An 18,153-nucleotide genomic window follows, 5' to 3' on the forward strand; every position below is an offset into this window, starting at 1 on the left:
CTATGTGGCGTTGGCATGTCCTCCCCATGTTTGCATGGGTTCACTCTGGGTGCTCCGGCTTCCTCTCACATCCAAACACAGGCAGCATAGGTGAAATGGAAACTTTAAATTGTCCATCAAATCAAATCAATTTTATTTATATAGCGCCAAATCACAACAAACAGTTGCCCCAAGGCGCTTTATATTGTAAGGCAAAAGCCATACAATAATTACAGAAAAACCCCAAGGGTCAAAACGACCCCCTATGAGCAATCAATCTGGCTCCAACTTTCTCTGATTGCTGTTGCCAGATCAGCTTTGCAGGTTGGAATGGACCATTTTCTTCAACTTCCAAAGATTTTCAATTGGATTAAGATCCGGACTATTTGCAGGCCATGACATTGACCCTATGTGTCTTTTTGCAAGGAATGTTTTCACAGTTTTTGCTCTATGGCAAGATGCATTATCATCTTGAAAAATGATTTCATCATCCCCAAACATCCTTTCAATTGATGGGATAAGAAAAGTGTCCAAAATATCAACGTATACTTGTGCATTTATTGATGATGTAATGACAGCCATCTCCACAATGCCTTTACCTGACATGCAGCCCCATATCATCAATGACTGTGGAAATTTACATGTTCTCTTCAGGCAGTCATCTTTATAAATCTCATTGGAAGGGCACCAAATCAAATCAAATCAATTTTATTTATATAGCGCCAAATCACAACAAACAGTTGCCCCAAGGTGCTTTATATTGTAAGGCAAAGCTATACAATAATTACGGAAAAACCCCAACGGTCAAAACGACCCCCTGTGAGCAAGCACTTGGTGACAGTGGAAAGGAAAAACTCCCTTTTAACAGGAAGAAACCTCCAGCAGAACCAGGCTCAGGGAGGGGCAGTCTTCTGCTGGGACTGGTTGGGGCTGAGGGGAGAGAATCAGGAAAAAGACATGCTGTGGAAGAGAGCAGAGATCAATCACTAATGATTAAATGCAGAGTGGTGCATACAGAGCAAAAAGAGAAAGAAAGTCTATAGCAGCATAACTAAGGGATGGTTCAGGGTCACCTGATCCAGCCCTAACTATAAGCTTTAGCAAAAAGGAAAGTTTTAAGCTTAATCTTAAAAGTAGAGAGGGTGTCTGTCTCCCTAATCTGAATTGGGAGCTGGTTCCACAGGAGAGGAGCCTGAAAGCTGAAGCCTCTGCCTCCCATTCTACTCTTACAAACCCTAGGAACTACAAGTAAGCCTGCAGTCTGAGAGCGAAGCGCTCTATTGGGGTGATATGATACTATGAGGTCCCTAAGATAAGATGGGATCTGATTATTCAAAACCTTATAAGTAAGAAGAAGAATTTTAAATTCTGTTCTAGAATTAACAGGAAGCCAATGAAGAGAGGCCAATATGGGTGAGATATGCTCTCTCCTTCTAGTCCCTGTCAGTACTCTAGCTGCAGCATTTTGAATTAACTGAAGGCTTTTCAGGGAACTTTTAGGACAACCTGATAATAATGAATTACAATAATCCAGCCTAGAAGAAATAAATGCATGAATTAGCTTTTCAGCATCACTCTGAGACAAGACCTTTCTAATTTTAGAGATATTGCGCAACAGCAAAAAAGCAGTCCTACATATTTGCTTAATATGCGCATTGAAGGACATATCCTGATCAAAAATGACTCCAAGATTTCTCACAGTATTACTGGAGGTCAGGGTAATGCCATCCAGAGTAAGGATCTGGTTAGACACCATGTTTCTAAGATTTGTGTGGCCAAGTACAATAACTTCAGTTTTACCTGAATTTAAAAGAAGGAAATTAGAGGTCATCCATGTCTTTATGTCTGAAAGACATTCCTGCAGTTTAACTAATTGGTGTGTGTCCGCTGACTTCATGGATAGATAAAGCTGGGTATCATCTGCGTAACAATGAAAATTTAAGCAATGCTTTCTAATAATACTGCCTAAGGGAAGCATGTATAAAGTGAATAAAATCGGTCCTAGCACAGAACCTTGTGGAACTCCAACACGGACGCACACCAACACGTCCATAGGTGTACGTGCTGGTGTGAATGTGTTTGTCTATATGTGGCCCTGTGACAGACTGGCGTACTGCCCATGGTGGATCTTGCCTCACACCCTATTAGGGCTGCAACAACGAATCGATAAAAAGCGATTACAACAGGCGTTGGCAACACATTGCGTCATCGATGCGTTGTGTTGAGCGATTATGGCGTCAGAAGCTGCTGGACGCTTCTGACGCTATGTAGCAACCAGCGCACAGAGCAGATCAGACGCTGTTTTGTAGAACTACACAGTTAGAATATGGCAGATGCAAGTAGACGAAAGACAGTTAAGACTTTAAAAGTGTGGGAGCACTTTACGTTAAACAACGCAAAGACGTTTGTTAACTGCAACATTTGCAAGTCGGACCTCGCATGGCACGGGAGGCTCAGGCTGTCAGTGCGTCTCCCAGAGCAGCAAGGTGAGGGCCAGAGAGGGAGAGAAAAAGAAAAATAAGCACAGACAGTTTTTTATTAATGTTGTCAAAGTCCTACCATCGACATTAACGCCTGTCCGATTGTCCGGGACAAGTGTAAAATGTGATCGGACAAGTAAAAGTTCTAAATCGTTGTCCGACCGGACAAGTGGCTTTTTTTTTTTTTTTTTTGGTTTAAAACGTTCAAATCCTTCTCGCACCTCGTGAGAAAGCGTCTTCGGTTTTTCCTGCCACACTCCACGCAGTTCTTCCCAGACAGTGGAACAACGACGCCGCGCCGTCAGTGTTCTGACAGCGCCGTCACACTCTGCCGTTGCTCTCAGGTCGTTTTTAAAAATTCAGCCAGGCTGTTTGTGCAGAAGTGGCCGCCCCCCACCCACCCCCGCAGACGCTGCAGCAGAAAAAAACTCCGTCAAAGTCTTCATATAAAACGAGCTCCTTCTGGATGTATAGCTCCAGAAATTCATTTATAGGCTTTATTTTACTGTTGAAAGTCTTCATGTTTCCAAAGTTTGCTCAAATACGGTGTGTGTGTGTGTGTGAGAGAGAGAGAGAGAGAAAGCGAGGGAGAGAGAAATACGTGTATGTGGGATGAGTCACGTGTGTCATTGTGACATGACCACATAGTTTACAAGTTATACAGAGAATGTTGCACATATAGTGAGTCAGGCTCCAGTTTTTGATTTAGGTTTTATGGTTAACTGGTTATGCTAATTGCTTATTTGCAGCAATAAAATACCTCTTTTTTCACCATATATGTATTTTATAACATTTATATGTTTCAATGTTGTTTTATGGCAACTCAGCACTTTGATAGAGCAATGCCATTTGAAATAATTATTTTTGTTCTTTATTATAAACTGTTTTATTCTTTATTATTTTATATTTCAACAGCCAAGGGACATTTGACAATTTGTTGATTTTCAAGTATTTTAAGTTTTCAAATAATGTTCTGTTGTTAAATAAAGTGATGAAGGGGGTGTTGGCCAAGTGGTTAATGCGCTTGGTTTCAGTGCAGAAGGTTCCGGGTTCAAATCCCACCCCCTGCCACCTTTCTCCATGTAATGTGGAGTTGCGTCAGGAAGGGCATCCGGCGTAAAACCTGTGCCAATTCAACATGCAGATCCACCTTGGATTTGCTGTGGCGACCCCGAGTGCAAACAAGGGAGCAGCCGAAGGGACTTACTGTTAAATAAAGTGATGGAAGGAGAGAAAAATTGTTTCCCTGGCACATTTTTTAAAAATTCCCCGCTAATCCGATTAATCGTGTCGAAACCCCATCAGATTAATCGATTACCCAAATAATCGTTTGTTGCAGCCCTACACCCTATGACTGCTGGGATAGGCTCCAACCCCCCATGACCCTTAATTGGAGTAAGCGGTTGAAGAGGAGTGAGTATGTAAGTGTTGCACCTCCCTTATAACTTTACTTTGATGGTACCAGCATGTTTCCAGGTCATATAAGATAACATTTTCACTTGTTGTCATTGGCACAACCTGGCAGGTACTTCTAGCAACAGCTATTTGTAAATAATAAATAATACGTTTGACAGCTCTAAGATGCACCAAATGGTTAGTCAGGGACAATAATAAAGGATTATTAACCGAGCAAGCAAGGATAATAATTCTTTATTATATGGCTGTTCAGAGCTGTGTTTTCATCTTGTTGGTCTTCACTTTGTATTTTGTATCACCAGTTATACAGCATCGTGACAAGGTGATATAGAGGAGGTTTTTCTTAAATAGAAGACCTGAAAGTTTAGTTACAAACTGTCAGAAGGTACATCTGAAATTCAATCCTAGATATGATCTGTTTCAGTGAAAGAATATCCTTCTCCGCTCTACTCCACTATGAAGCTAAGAGTGGTGATATGAAATGCAAAATTTTCACTGTGCATAATTTCTCCAATCACAGCCTCGAGCCTATGACTTCTTCTGGGTTGTCTGTGTGTCTTGGTGGCTTTCCTCAGTCTTCTCCTTTTTGCACAGTCACTCAGTTTTTGAGAACTGTCTACTTCACACAGATTTACCATAGAGTGCCACAGTGTTTGTATTTCTTCATAACTGATGTAAATAAAGTCCAAGACATATTCAGTGGCAGCTTTACCATCAGAGATCCTCAACCATGACTACCACAAAAACCTCCAAGCTGTCATTGATGTTAAAGGGGGCAATACACAGTATTAAGAACAGGAGTATGTAACCTTTTGATCAGGGTCATTTGGGTAGTTTCTGCTGTCATTATTGGACCGGGAGTGACATGTTTAGCCGCATGTTCTCCTTGAATTGCTGGCTGTCTGAGTGGTGTCCAAAAAATGAGGTGGGCTTCATAGATAATTGGCAAAGCTTCTGGGGAAAACCTGGTCTTGTTAGGAGAGACGGCATCCATCCCACTTTGGATGGAGCAGCTCTCATTTCTAGAAATCTGGCCAATTTTCTTAAATCCTCCAAACCGTGACTATCCAGGGTTGGGACCAGGAAGCAGAGTTGTAGTCTTACACACCTCTCTGCAGCTTCTCTCCCCCTGCCATCCCCTCATTACCCCATCCCCGTAGAGACGGTGCCTGCTCCCAGACCACCAATAACCAGTAAAAATCTATTTAAGCATAAAAATTCAAAAAGAAAAAATAATATAGCACCTTCAACTGCACCACAGACTAAAACAGTTAAATGTGGTCTATTAAACATTAGATCTCTCTCTTCTAAGTCCCTGTTAGTAAATGATATAATAATTGATCAACATACTGATTTATTCTGCCTTACAGAAACCTGGTTACAGCAGGATGAATATGTTAGTTTAAATGAGTCAACACCCCCGAGTCACACTAACTGTCAGAATGCTCGTAGCACGGACCGAGGCGGAGGATTAGCAGCAATCTTCCATTCCAGCTTATTAATTAATCAAAAACCCAGACAGAGCTTTAATTCATTTGAAAGCTTGACTCTTAGTCTTGTCCATCCAAATTGGAAGTCCCAAAAATCAGTTTTATTTGTTATTATCTATCGTCCACCTGGTCGTTACTGTGAGTTTCTCTGTGAATTTTCAGACCTTTTGTCTGACTTAGTGCTTAGCTCAGATAAGATAATTATAGTGGGCGATTTTAACATCCACACAGATGCTGAGAATGACAGCCTCAACACTGCATTTAATCTATTATTAGGCTCAATTGGCTTTGCTCAAAATGTAAATGAGTCCACCCACCACTTTAATCATATCTTAGATCTTGTTCTGACTTATGGTATGGAAATTGAAGACTTAACAGTATTCCCTGAAAACTCCCTTCTGTCTGATCATTTCTTAATAACATTTACATTTACTCTGATGGACTACCCAGCAGTGGGGAATAAGTTTCATTACACTAGAAGTCTTTCAGAAAGCGCTGTAACTAGGTTTAAGGATATGATTCCTTCTTTATGTTCTCTAATGCCATATACCAACACAGTGCAGAGTAGCTACCTAAACTCTGTAAGTGAGATAGAGTATCTTGTCAATAGTTTTACATCCTCATTGAAGACAACTTTGGATGCTGTAGCTCCTCTGAAAAAGAGAGCTTTAAATCAGAAGTGCCTGACTCCGTGGTATAACTCACAAACACGCAGCTTAAAGCAGATAACCCGTAAGTTGGAGAGGAAATGGCGTCTCACTAATTTAGAAGATCTTCACTTAGCCTGGAAAAAGAGTCTGTTGCTCTATAAAAAAAGCCCTCCGTAAAGCTAGGACATCTTACTACTTATCACTAATTGAAGAAAATAAGAACAACCCCAGGTTTCTTTTCAGCACTGTAGCCAGGCTGACAAAGAGTCAGAGCTCTATTGAGCCGAGTATTCCTTTAACTTTAACTAGTAATGACTTCATGACTTTCTTTGCTAATAAAATTTTAACTATTAGAGAAAAAATTACTCATAACCATCCCAAAGACGTATCGTTATCTTTGGCTGCTTTCAGTGATGCCGGTATTTGGTTAGACTCTTTCTCCCCGATTGTTCTGTCTGAGTTATTTTCATTAGTTACTTCATCCAAACCATCAACATGTCTATTAGACCCCATTCCTACCAGGCTGCTCAAGGAAGCCCTACCATTATTTAATGCTTCGATCTTAAATATGATCAATCTATCTTTATTAGTTGGCTATGTACCACAGGCTTTTAAGGTGGCAGTAATTAAACCATTACTTAAAAAGCCATCACTTGACCCAGCTATCTTAGCTAATTATAGGCCAATCTCCAACCTTCCTTTTCTCTCAAAAATTCTTGAAAGGGTAGTTGTAAAACAGCTAACTGATCATCTGCAGAGGAATGGTCTATTTGAAGAGTTTCAGTCAGGTTTTAGAATTCATCATAGTACAGAAACAGCATTAGTGAAGGTTACAAATGATCTTCTTATGGCCTCAGACAGTGGACTCATCTCTGTGCTTGTTCTGTTAGACCTCAGTGCTGCTTTTGATACTGTTGACCATAAAATTGTATTACAGAGATTAGAGCATGCCATTGGTATTAAAGGCACTGCGCTGGTTTGAATCATATTTATCTAATAGATTACAATTTGTTCATGTAAATGGGGAATCTTCTTCACAGACTAAGGTTAATTATGGAGTTCCACAAGGTTCTGTGCTAGGACCAATTTTATTCACTTTATACATGCTTCCCTTAGCCAGTATTATTAGACGGCATTGCTTAAATTTTCATTGTTACGCAGATGATACCCAGCTTTATCTATCCATGAAGCCAGATGACACACACCAATTAGCTAAACTGCAGGATTGTCTTACAGACATAAAGACATGGATGACCTCTAATTTCCTGCTTTTAAATTCAGATAAAACTGAAGTTATTGTACTTGGCCCCACAAATCTTAGAAACATGGTGTCTAACCAGATCCTTACTCTGGATGGCATTACCCTGACCTCTAGTAATACTGTGAGAAATCTTGGAGTCATTTTTTATCAGGATATGTCATTCAATGCGCATATTAAACAAATATGTAGGACTGCTTTTTTGCATTTACGCAATATCTCTAAAATTAGAAAGGTCTTGTCTCAGAGTGATGCTGAAAAACTAATTTATGCATTTATTTCCTCTAGGCTGGACTATTGTAATTCATTATTATCAGGTTGTCCTAAAAGTTCCCTGAAAAGCCTTCAGTTAATTCAAAATGCTGCAGCTAGAGTACTAACGGGGACTAGAAGGAGAGAGCATATCTCACCCATATTGGCCTCTCTTCATTGGCTTCCTGTTAATTCTAGAATAGAATTTAAAATTCTTCTTCTTACTTATAAGGTTTTGAATAATCAGGTCCCATCTTATCTTAGGGACCTCATAGTACCATATCACCCCAATAGAGCGCTTCGCTCTCAGACTGCAGGCTTACTTGTAGTTCCTAGGGTTTGTAAGAGTAGAATGGGAGGCAGAGCCTTCAGCTTTCAGGCTCCTCTCCTGTGGAACCAGCTCCCAATTCAGATCAGGGAGACAGACACCCTCTCTACTTTTAAGATTAGGCTTAAAACTTTCCTTTTTGCTAAAGCTTATAGTTAGGGCTGGATCAGGTGACCCTGAACCATCCCTTAGTTATGCTGCTATAGACTTAGACTGCTGGGGGGTGTTTCTTTCTCTTTTTGCTCTGTATGCACCACTCTGCATTTAATCATTAGTGATTGATCTCTGCTCCCCTCCACAGCATGTCTTTTTCCTTGGTCACGTGATACACTTGATGGAGAAATGTGAGTTTCGTTTTAATAGTCAGTCAGTGTGTGCAAGCGGTATATGCAAAGACAAAAGACTGAAATATGAAGAAATGGACTTCTAGCAACTCTTAACCTTCTGGTTGGAGGTGCACATGGTATGGTCATTTGAGTGACATATTCTTGTATTGTATGTGTGTAAATTATGTTTTTTTTTTGAGAGCATTGATATTTTATGTAATAAGTGTCAGTTAAGCAATTCACTGATGTGTATTTGTCACCGTGTATTTATTTCAGTGTTCACGGTGGTCTTGGGCGTTTGTGAGACAGAAAATTCCTGTAATAAACCGTTTGAACCATCAGTTGGAGCGTGGCACTTTCATCAACCAGTTAAGAAAAGTTGGGAGCAGCTATAATCCGTGTAAGCGCTAATCAAATTAGCACAATAGCTACAGTTTTTCAACACGACACACAGAGTGAAATAAAACAGAGAAAAACGGTCCACGCTGAACTGAAATAGCTTACTGTGCATTTAAAGCAAAGCAGTGTCTTTGCCTGTTTAAAAAAAAACAAAAAAAAAAAACGTTTTGTCCACTGCCTGCTCTCGCTCTACGTGGGGAGTGGCTATTCGTGCGGTAGGGAGTGGCTGCCTCTCTCTGCCCGTTGTGAGTGGCTCAGCACTGCCCTCACAGCTCCGTCTCCGGACACACTGGCAGTCTGTGGAAGAAGTCCACTCTTCCTTCTGTGTTTTGCTCAGACTCACTTTTTAATTTTCGCTTTTTTGGGCAACACACAACGCTTCACAAGCACGGTAACTCAAACAAAATAATAATAATAATAATAAAAAAACTGACTGCGAGGCTTGCATGTTCAACCACCAACTGAAATGCATTGGCTGAATTGCAGAGAAAGAGGGATTAAAAAAAAAAAAAAAATCACGCAGGGACCTAGTTCACTAAATTTGACAATCTCCATGATGCCGCAGCGACATTGTGCCATTGCCTAGGGAGAGCCCGGGACTGTTGATGTTGTTAAAAACGTAAAAGTACTTTTTATCTGATACTCGAATAATTGCCAGAATAATTGATAGAATACTCAATTACTAAAATAATTGATAGCTGCAGTCCTACAGTCTACAGTAGTTTTAAAGCTCCAAAGTCCAACTACTGTAGCCGCTTTAACATTTTCCCTCAACCCGTCAATGCTCACAACTTGTGGGAGTGCTATAACCCCTCTTGCCACTTTCTTTGTACAGAAAAACACAGTCCGCATATGCTTTCCCATGACTTTGGTGAGACTGAGAGCTTTTTGCAAGTTATCTCTGCAAATAAACAGCAAGACCCACTGAGGACATGCGCGGCACATTAGCCTCGCTACCACTAGTCCCTGAACACATGCAATGCCCTCACCTCGAGTGTTTATCATTGCAGTCAAATACAAACAGACAATCTTCATAGTCCTGACTTGGACTGCACGATATTTGAACAAATTGGCCACACTCTCATGAGCGCCACTAGCTTAGCTTATGGCAAGCTAAAAGTGGACGCTCTCGTTTTGGCCGAACAACTTTCCGCAGTTTCTGGGGATTCTGTGTCAGTACACGCCCGCAGCCGACGTGCTTGATGAATTCCTGCGCAAAAAGTAGTTCCCAGATAATTGTGATATATTCCTGTGAAATAATGAGTATATCTCATCTAAATCAATTCTAAAACTTACTAGTAATAAAATTATAAAGATAAGTTTTAAGAGTGGCTGTAATAAATATTTAAAAAACTTAAAGTTTATGAGCAACTTCACCTGTTATTGCTCAAGCACATTGTAAACATTGACATGATGGAGTTTGATGCGGAAGAGTTCAGAAAGATATGATCGGAATGGTTTGATTACCATTTATAGTTGGCAATGAAAGACTGGGGTGTTAACTTTGTGTTAAAGTCAGAACAAGAAGTTGCACTGAAAGAGATCTGGGAAGAGACACATTTTGTGTGTTGTCGCACAATTCCATAATAGCAGAGATGTCGGTCCAATGAGAGCGGCACTCTGAGCAGGGTGCAAATTGGCATTGCAATTTTTTTTTTCTTTTGCAAACAGCAATATATATTGAGATATACGTCTATCTTGCAAGATCACCTTTTCTGTATTGAAAAATGCTGTAGCATATATACCAAAATCTGTTTGTGGCACTGTAATGCTTCCACAAAAAAATGGAGAAGAAGGTAGAATGCACATAAGTGGTAAGGAGCTAATCAATGTAGCAGCAGAAGGCTACAACATTTCAAAGTGGCAAACTGAGTAAATAAGTTCTTTTTATCTGATCTGTTTTATCCTTTTAGCCAATTTAATCATCACAGCCTGCAGAAAACTGTTATTCACAGACACTGTTTGTAAATGCTTTAATTCCTTATCCTGGAAATTGCTTGTGAATAAACAGCATTTTTAAAGTCCCTCTGTGTTTAAAAAAAAAAAAGTGCTCTGGGTGTACTGTCATAGCGCTCCATTTATTCAGGGTCAGTGTTCCCCACAGCCATTCGTCGCCTCTTCAGCTTTCTGCTCGTAACGAAAACAAATCCCATTAATGATCCACCAAGACAATAATTAATTTATTTATTAAAAGTATGTTACACTACAGTAAAATTTGCATATAATGGATTCAGGTGGACCAGTGAATTTTGTCCGTTATAAACAAAATCCACTATATGTATAAAATGGACAAAATTTCAAGGATTCAAAGGAATTTTATTGTCATATGCACATGTATATATGTACATGCATATGTATATAACACATTAGATACAGTCAGGAGGCACCAAATGGTCTATATTATCATATTACAGTGCAGGCAGAAAGCAGAATTTTGTTAATAATCGCCAGCCTTGAATTACAGCCTGCCTTGTTTAGGCACCGGGCCTGAACACGGTTTGAAAAAAATAAATGCCCGGCCTTTTAATTATGGAAACACAGTACCCACTTTCCTTGAATCGGTGAGTGTCAGTGCCGTACTTCATTTCATAGCTCTGTTACTGGGCATGTCCAGACTGCTCCGTATGTGAGGGGTTTTTAATGGAAATGCATTGCGATCGGACAGGACGGTTTGTTTAATGTGAGTGAAAACCTGCTATATAAAATCCATTATATACGGTGTTTATTACATGGAAAACCATACAAAACATTGGGACTTATGCTTTGGTCCAGTGAGCACAAATATCCGGTTTATACAATGACGGTTTAGGCAAGTTTTACTGCACCAGTACACTGACACATAGTTTTATTATGCCTATGCTGCCAACACACACCTCCAGCAACATGCAGCGCAATATTTAGTATTTTTGTTAATTTTTTGTGTATATCTCCAAACAAATAGTATCTATGTCAAGCACGATTAGAAAATGAATAAAATAGTTTCACATATGTCCATTAGTAAGACAACCAACCAACTCCAAGTTCAAGTTGGTGACAGCTGTGCACATTCATAGACAGATAGCTTACAGAAACTGTGGGTTTATAAATCCGAGAGCAGTTTAGAAATCCGTGGCCTCAGACTTCTAATCTGTGGGTACAGATCATCATTGGCTGGTTGGTTTGTTTACAACTGTAGTTCTCAATTTCGCCACCGGGGAGGAAATTATCTGCAAGGCTGCCTTCCGGATCATGCCTTATATTTTTGCTTTGTTTAAACCACATTTGGTTGCCTACTTTACGGCCACGAGCCACTGCAGTGAATGCAATAGTAACAGCTTATACACTTTCAAAACATAACATTAGCTGTCATCTGTTTAGCTGCTATGCTAAGCACACCAGCTAGCCCTGCTGCTACCATCCTGCTAAAGTAGCCTGCTAATCATGAATCCTAAGCATGCATTACTGGCTTTTCGCAAATATATTGTTACCTGCACAAATGACGAGAATAAAACGTCAATTTTCAGATGCTTTGCAAGAACAGCAGACTGTCACCTCCGTCCAAGAAGGGAGAGACTAATCCCCGGTCGGAGTTTCAGCAGATACCATTCGGAGAATGGGGGTTTCACTAGAAACCATTTTAAACGTTCCACTGCAAAGCAACCTTGGGGGCAAATTATGCTTAAAATGGTTTCCACTGAAACCCCCCATTCTCCGAATGGTTTCTGCTGAAACGCTCATACTCCGCCCGAAGAAAAGAAGAAGAACAATTTTCCTCCGCTTTTTTTTTTAATAGCAAACTGACACGATGCGTTACCGCCTCCAACTGTTAGAATGTGGCGCATTAACGGAGTGAAACAGGGAGATAAGGGAGGGGAAGGAAAAAATTCTCTTGAATAACCCTGTTCCCTTTAAATCCGCAAATATATACCACCAAATTGGTGGTGTAAGTGTAGAAAAAAAATCCCTCGAGTGTTAAACTGTTCTGTCCTAGTGTTCTGACATTGTCTAATAGAATTCTTCGCTTGCTGTTATGTTTGAATTGTACTCTATTTTGCATACAAATTTACTTTGTTGCATGCACTTTTTTCATTTTAAATGGTTTCATGCACTCTGTTACTGCTAGAATGGCCTAAGCAGTAGATTATCCCTGAGTCTGGTTTCTTCCTTTAAAAAAAAAAATAATTTTTTTTTCCTTAAACACTTTTTCCTTACCACTGTGCTTTTTTTGGGGGGGGGGGGGGCAGGTGGTAAGGTTAAACCCTGCCCATGTAAAGCACCTTGGGATGACTTATGATTTGGCACAAATTTAATTCACATCACTGTCAATTACCTGGAATCAAGATTCTAGGCCATCGAGAAGCAGAGATATTGCAAAACTCCAATTTAAAGGCAACATTTTTTCAATTCCAAGACCACCATGGTGGCTGCTGGGAAAATGTAATTATACAATTTCCTGATCGGCCATTGCATACACTTTTGAAAAATGGTTTTATTTATCTCCACAGAATTCTAAAGAAACTACATAATGAAACCTGAATACTGCAGAGAAATCTGTAACTCAGACTTCAAATTCTCTCAGGTCTGGATTGGAAAAGTTGGTTGTGACATAGAGGTAAAAGAGCTACTAAGCAGACACCCACATTTGTATGAGCTCGGCCTCCTCTGTGGATGCTCTATTGTGTTACACTGCAAAAATGACAACACTGTCAATATTAGTAACAGTAATAACTGTATTCAATGAAACATGTTCACAACACAATCAACTCACTGGCATCTTTAATGAATCAGGTCACTTTTTTACAACTTCATTCATATAAAAACATTCAAACATCAGAATGCTCTGGTCATCTTTAACAGTTGCATCAAATAAATCCCAATTTTCCAAAAACTTGTCAAAAAAGAAAATCCATGCAATAAAGTCAAACCATGTTTTTAAGAACTTGAAACGTAGCTATTAAAACATTTGTGCATTTCATGACTACTTACAACATATATTTCTAGTGATGTTATTAAGTTCGTATGTGAACCATTTTATGTACATGCAGGGTTGGACTGCTTCTTGCCACAAGGTTTAGGCACTTTAAAAAAGCCTTGGGTGGTCATGATGGATTTGTAGGTCTTGGAGTCTAATTATTTCTCTCCTGTATGAATTCTCATGTTTAGACATCATGTGGGCCAAGAGGTTAATGCACTCTTTCAAAACAGAACATTCCTGGTTTCAATCCACCCATGCCCATTCTCTAGTACAGGGTTTCTATAGCTTAAGGCAAAATAGAATTCAGAGTTTTTAAAATGCCACTTGGATTGAAATTTAAGACAGATGTTACAACAACAAAAACTGAAATGGGGGAGGGGGGTGAGAAGGCATAGAGCGAGGGACAAATTGCACAAATATTGTAACAGAACATGGTTACTGAATTAAACCACACTGCACAATCTTCCTTGAAAAAATATTTTTCATTAAAGATGCACTTCCCCATGTTATCACACAAGTAACATCTAGGTATCTGAAACAGTCTCTGCTCTGATTGGTCTGACAACAAGCAACTTTGTTTGTTACGCTATCTCACTTGAGAGGCTTTTATTCAATTAAAAATAAAAACATATTGCTATTTATTACATTTTTAAGTGCAATGTCACAAAAAAAAAATCCTACTTCCCATGGAGACCTGCACAATTGTAAAGTTTCCAATTCATCTAACCTGCATGTCTTTAGATGTGGGAGGAAGCCGGAGCATTCAGGGGGAACCCATGCAAAGACGGGGAAAACATGCAAAGTCCACACAGAAAGGCCATAGGTGGGAATCAATCCCACGACCTTCTTACTGTGAGGTACCGTGCTGCCATTTAAGATATTTTAATACCAATGAAAGGTCTCATTTTTAGATTAATGCCTTTTAAGACTTTCAGGATCATAGGAACCCTGTATACAGTGCATCCAGAAAGTATTCACAGCGCTTCACTTTATCCACATTTTGTTAATGAAATTGTTTTTCCCCATCAAAATTCTACATATAATATGCCATGACAATGCGAAAAAAGGTTTTTTGTTTTTGTTTTTTTGTTTTCCCAAATCAATCAAAAATTAAAAAAGAAATCACATGTACATAAGTATTCACAGCCTTTGCCAATAAGCTCAGAACAGAGTTCAGGTGCATCCTGTTTCAAGTGGTCATCCTTGAGATGTTTCTACACTCTAATTGGAGTCCACCTGGGGTAAATTCAGTTAATTAGACATGACTTGTAAAAGGCACACACCTGTCTACATATAAGGTGCCACAGTTGACAGTGCATGGCAGAGCACAAACAACCATGAAGCCAAAGGAATTGTCTGTAAACCTCAGACAGAATTGGGCACCACAGTCTCATTTGAGGGCCGGCACAGAAGGGGTAAAATATGATGCATATGACGTAATTTCTCTACTTCTAGGGAAAAAAGCATGCCATTTTCTCTGAGTTTTTGGACAAATTACACACAAAGTAAAAATGCAAAGAAAAAGTGACAATGTGGTGTGAAAGTGGACAGATTTTGTGGTTTGTTTATGACTCAGAGTACAAACGTGTTGAGGCAGTTTTGCAGGCTAACACTTACTGACACGACCTCTCTCATTTGCCTCGTCTTCCTTTCTCCACTGGGAACCGGAAAAAACAAAAAAACAAAACACTTTTCACGACTGTTTCGGTGACTGCAACCGAAAACAAAACAGTACACCATTTTTCCATGTGAAGTTATGCTGTGTATATATTTCATTGATTTGGGTTTAAATTTGATTCTTATTCACTTATATAAATGGGAAAAGCAATAACAGAGTTTTCTGTCCATTGATTTCTGGGATACTAACAACGTATGCGTTGTGCAAAACAATGCATAAAACATTTTTTTCACCTCAATAGTTGACTTTTAGAGCATGTTAACTGTTTATCATATTTTACTCTAGTTGGCTATTTCACATCCAAAACGCAGATTTCGCAGAGTTTGCATGGAGACAATATGAAGTAAATTCTTTCGTCTCAACAATTTTGGACACACAGCAAACAGCCAAATGATTCCTCACTTTTATTTTCTTAGATTTCTTTTTGGCAGAATGAAATGGGCCCAAGATCTGGGGTCTATCGTTGCACCCTAAACATTGTTGGCATTGTATCTGAGGGCTCTCTTCAAGGTGGTGACCATTCCCTTAATTGCTGATCATGGTACTTCGTGGGTAACCAAAAATTGCCTCCAAGTATTTCTAACATTGTTAGTGTTTTTTTTTTTAAGTCATCCATGAATAGTAGATCGCTCACTATTATATAAATTTTATCTTTTCTTCTTCTGCCTCTGCATAGTATTATACCCAATGTCACATTCCTTCAGTATCTTGCTAAGTGGGTCAATGGTGATGCCAAATAAAAGCGGTGACAGGCTATCACTTTTTTTTTTTAATTTCTCTTGGATTTATTTTTAATAGAACGTAATAGCCCCCGGACCTGGGGCCTCATGTACAAAGGCTGCGTACACACAAAAATCCACGCTAAGGTTCAGATGTATCAAATGTGAAATGACCGTGGAAATGTGTGGTGCGCCACGCCAAGTTCATGGCTGGCGAACACAAGTTTCAACAGCTATTGTTCTATTGCCGACACGTAAAGGTGATGCTGGGCAACTGTTAATAGTATGAAAACAAGGAGTCATCAGAGTGATGTGCATACCAGAGACACACTTATAAACAATTAACACACTGGTGTTTGCAATTATATGGGTGGATATAAAAGTGATGAGGAAAATGGCATAACAATGGCTGTGTTAATGTTTGTAGAAGACCTTGCAAATGGTACAATCAGACGTGCATTTAGGGAACGTGAGGGTTTACTTGAAATGATGATATTTGGCTCATAAGATGATTTTGATTACCAAGGCCAGTGATACTGGAGTTCTGCACAGAACTGCGGCTGGCCCTAGAGTGCAATATGGTGAGGAGCCAGGGGTTCTCTGTGCCCACACAGGTGCTGCCAATGCTAGGCTTCCTGGCAACAGGGGCATTCCAGCGGGAGCTGGATGATCAGTCAGGAGTGTGCCAGTCAACCTTGAGCTGAGCCATGCTGGCTGTGTGGAACCCAGTCATCGGAATGTCATCCAGGTACATCACATTCCAACATTAACACATATTGCTATAAAGGCGCCGACACATGATGAATTTAACTTTGTTCATAGGAACCATGTTATTTGTAGGTCATTTTTAAGGTCCTGGTATTTCACAATCTTTCCCCTATCAACCCTATTTAGGCCATAGTCATTGGGGACTGTTACATCGATAATTTTGGCTGTTTTCTCTTGCTTGTTCCAGATGACAATATTAAAGGATTATTAACCGAGTTCGAGGTTTGTATGGCAAAACATCAGACCGAGATGTAAGTGCGGCTCAAGTGTTAACAAGGTCCATGTGGAAAAACGTACAGACCAAGCAAGTGAGGTTAATAATTCATTTATATACGAGGGCTGTCAATAAAGTATAGGTCCTTTTTATTTTTTTCAAAAACTATATGGATTTCATTCATATGTTTTTACGTCAGACATGCTTGAACCCTCGTGCGCATGCGTAGGTTTTTCCACGCCTGTCGGTGACGTCATTCGCCTGTGAGCACTCCTTGTGGGAGGAGTCGTCCAGCCCCTCGTCGGAATTCCTTTGTCTGAGAAGTTGCTGAGAGACTGGCGCTTTGTTTGATCAAAATTTTTTCTAAACCTGTGAGACACATCGAAGTGGACACAGTTCGAAAAATTAAGCTGGTTTTCAGTGAAAATTTTAACGGCTGATGAGAGATTTTGAGGTGATACTGTCGCTTTAAGGACTTCCCACGGTGCGAGAAGTCGCGCAGCGCTCTCAGGCGCCGTCATCAGCCTGTTTCAAGCTGAAAACCTCCACATTTCAGGCTTTATTGATCCAGGACGTTGTGAGAGAACAGAGAAGTTTCAGAAGAAGTCGGTTTCAGCATTTTATCCGGATATTCCACTGTTAAAGGAGATTTTTTTAATGAAAGACGTGCGGACAGCGTGTTTTTCCTGTGGCGGAGCGTCGCGGCGGCTGCGAGCCGACGCTGCAATCTCACAGGACGGCTTTGAGATGGTGTTCAGACACCTGTCGGTGGTTTTTCCATCGAGTGATTATCCGAGAAATTGTGGATGTGCCTGGACATGCCAGAACATGTCCCGTGAGGCTTCATCACGGCGTTGCTTTGCGCCATGCGGCACCGCCGTGACGCACGGAATTCCTCCGCACGTCTGTCTCAATGTGCCAAAAAAGTGCTAATGTCCACGTCTTTTCACAATTCCTGTGCTAGTCAGATGACGTCCCGGATAAAACACAGCGTCCAGTTTGGAAATGAACGGCACATTCCACTGTTACAGGAGTAGGAGTTTTTGTCATGGAAAGAGGAGCGGAGGCTTCGCGCGGTGCCACATAGCGCAAAGCAACGCCATGATGAAGCCTCATGGGACAGGCGTGGAAAAACTCACGCATGCGCACGAGGGTTCAAGCTTGTCTGACGCAGTCACAAAAAAAAAAAAAATAAGGTCAGATACTTTTCTAACAGACCTCATATATATATATATATATATA

Source organism: Thalassophryne amazonica, chromosome 12, assembly GCF_902500255.1.
Source record: "Thalassophryne amazonica chromosome 12, fThaAma1.1, whole genome shotgun sequence".
NCBI lineage: Eukaryota > Metazoa > Chordata > Actinopteri > Batrachoidiformes > Batrachoididae > Thalassophryne > Thalassophryne amazonica.